Here is a 3,541-nt window from a genome sequence, read left to right as displayed (position 1 = left end):
TAGTAGTGTGTGTGTGTGTGTGTGTGTGTGTGTGTGTGTGTGTGTGTGTGTGTGTGTGTGTGTGTGTGTGAAGGATCAGGAAAGGGAAAATGTATATAGACGTTTGGGAGGGGAAACGCATCACAAGGGTCCGTTTTAAAGGAGAAAGGGGGTTTGTTCCTTCTCTCTCTCACCTGATGCGTTCTCTCTTTAATCTATTATCCTCTTTCTCTCTCTCTCTCTCTCTCCATTGTAAGATGCAGTTCTCTTTCTCTTCAATTCAGTCCTATACTCATTATTCACGCTCTCTCTTCCTCTCGTTGCGTTCTCTCCCACGTTGTCTTTTCGTCGTTTGCACTTGATTTAATTAAATAGATATGGTATTTACGATTTTTTAATGATATGACTTAGTAACTAATTATGATAATATTTTTATAAATTTTTAATAATATGAATAATATGAAATTTTTAATAATATAAATTTTTAATAATATTTAATATGATTTAAATGTATGTCCTAGTAACACTAATTATGATAATATTTTTTTTCAATGTAGTACAAATGGTCAAATGGTGTGCTTTCTTATCAACAAATTTAATACTGAATCATATTACTACTGAACAATTATTATATTATATTATCAGTAATTAATTCTGAATTACAGGGGAAGGGAAAAAAATCAAAACATATTTAAAAAGAAATCTCATACTTTGTTTTTAACTTGATACATTTCTTTTTGGCGTTACGATCACCAGTTGTATTTTAAATACATTTTGTAACGCATAATTCTAACATTGTTATATCATGAACTGTAACAAATTTAGATATTTATATATCGCGTTTATGAATTACTGTGTTAGGATACAGCGGTTCTTGTTACTATCTCATCGCTGTCATCAAAAATATTACGAATTCTTATTAAGAGTTAATAGTCACGAATTGAATATTTTTGCATTGTATTGTGCATCGCATCGTTACCGAGCGCGAAGTGGAGAGAAAGAAAAAGAGAGACGGTCCAGCACGGTGTGCGGGCAGCAGGATCCCTCCATATAATGCCTCCATATAATAGCCTAACGTTAGTGCTATCATCTATAAGAGTGCCGTGAACTTCTTAACCAAAATTTAACATGGCGTCAAACATGGCGTAAAAATTGAACATGGCGATAACGTGAATGCTTTATAATCTAGTGTAATCGTAAATGGTCGTAAACAATTGTAAACGAGAATATAAACGTGCGTGTGTTACCCACTCGCATGTATTCTGGACGCATATCGTATATCAGATAGGCCCGCGTAGCATAGTGTTATTTATACGTTCTTTTTAGGGCGACGCAAATCCTAACATTTTCTTTGTGAATCATATAGCTTGCTTAGCTTAAATTAAATTGCTTAAATTAAATTTGAGACATCATGACCTCGCTTTCCGGAGAGAAGGACGGAGGCAGTGACGGTGCATTTGGTGCGTCTTTCGCACTTACCTTCTCAATCCTTAATGTAGAATCTCCCTCTCTCCACGAAATTGCAGATGCTTCCTCTCCTGGTTCTCCTGCATCCACTCATTCTGAGTGAAACGTCCCAGGGTCTCCTAGAAGTCTCTACAAAGAAATGGGAATTGTAATGCCACCTTTCTTGCGTAACAGTAAATAGTATTCCCACTATTCTAGTTATGTCGGATAGTAGAGTAAACGAACTTTCTTCTGAAAGCATAAATTGTCTATCTATAGTCAAAGTAATTCGGACGAAATCCCATGGACATCGATGAACATCAGAAAGCGTCCCTTGCAGGAAACTTTGAAGGAAAATTCCTAAATCTAAATGGGGCAAATATCTCCCACCAAGAAGTATGCTTCTTTCTTACCTATAGCGCCGCAGACTCAGACAAATCCAAGAACAGCGGCCAAATCAACCAAAATCCAGGTGACAAAATTCCATTTCGAAACGGAACACGAGACATGGGCTCCTTTGTGATATATGTGTATCCCAACAACAGGAATAGCACCATACATCCCATGCTTATTATTGCTAAAGCCGGTATTCCAGACATTCTGGAAATAAAAAAGATTGGTAGAGAAAAGATTTTGGTCGTCAAAACAGCCTCTAGCTCCAAATTTAGACCCTTAGGTCCAAATAGATTGGTTGAAAACACGATTTTTCCTAAGCATAATCTCCCTGCTTTCATTCCAGCTTTTAAGATTCTCAGGTATTATACAGAACGTTATACGTCCCACAGCAAATTGACTTAGACACACTTAAAGAGTGCATTGAATCACCGAAAGCTAAAGTTCTCGACGTTCAGAGACTCAACCGCAGAAGCGTAAGAGATGGCAAAGTGGAATATATTCCAGGACAATATGTACAAGGTTTGCAAGACAATTGCCGCAAGAGGTCTTCATATAGTTAGACATGAGATTTGCCCCTTCATTCCTAGACCGAGGATGTGCAATCTTTATTATAGAATAGGACACGTTAGCGGTTCATGTAACCCCCAGATGTCTGTATTGCGGCGAAAATAAGCATAATTTATGCCGCACCTATAAGGAAGCTCCTAAATGTATTAATTCTCACTGTAATCACTAATGATTATAACTGCGCTATCATTAGCAAACAGCTATTATCAGCATGGCAGCTATTGAAAATATTTCCATTGCCGATGCCGATAGAAGCTATCAACGACAAATCTTTGTCTTTTTCTTCTCTTTTCTCGTCTTACAGTAACCTTAATCTTTCTAGCGGCAATGGAAATACGAAATTTGAAAACTTCAACAGGTTTGATTTCCTGGATGGAGAAGAACCTGAAAAAGAATGTTTGACTTATGCGAATATTAAAATCTCGTTCTCACTCTTCTTCATAGAGGTTAAAAAACAACATTCAAAGGGAAGAATTCATTATATACATATCATCCAAAGGTAGTCTAATCTGCCAGAATACAACTCAATACAATTCAGAAGCTCATCGTAGCAACTTAAATAAGGTTAACGGTAAAACACCTCGCACATCTGGCAATGGAGTAGCTTTCCAAAACAATCCATCTTCTCAAGCGGACTTCCATGGAATAGATATGAATAATGACAACGGCATTGGCGTCACAGAACTAATTTTTCTGAAATTTTCACCCAGTAATTATTGAAGCTTTCAGTGCTGTTGTTAAATTCATTAAAAGATTGAGCTATATCCTTCACCCCTCTCATCCTCCACCTCCCTCTTTTTGTGAAGAAAAAAAAACGCCCCCCGAAAGAGATCCTTTCAATAACTACTATGCTTACTATAACCATTCCTCGAATAATATTCACGAATCTACTTCCGAAACGGATTACAATAATGATTTTCGGAATTATTAGGTGTACAACTTTGCTTCCGCCGTTTTCCTATAGATGGATTTAGCGGTAAGTGGTGGTCGAAATAAATAGATCATAGACGTTATACAATAAACTTGGGCATCTGTCAACATAACCCCATGGAAACATTAATCGATTTGTGTCTGCATCATAAAGTTATTCTCGATTGAAAATGTCAGTTTACGAGCCAAATTCTCGTTTGAGGGAGGTTTTAATTTTTTGCTT

Source organism: Atta cephalotes, assembly GCF_000143395.1.
Source record: "Atta cephalotes unplaced genomic scaffold scaffold00085, whole genome shotgun sequence".
NCBI classification, from domain to species: Eukaryota; Metazoa; Arthropoda; class Insecta; order Hymenoptera; family Formicidae; genus Atta; species Atta cephalotes.
Note: the sequence above shows the minus strand (reverse complement) of the source record.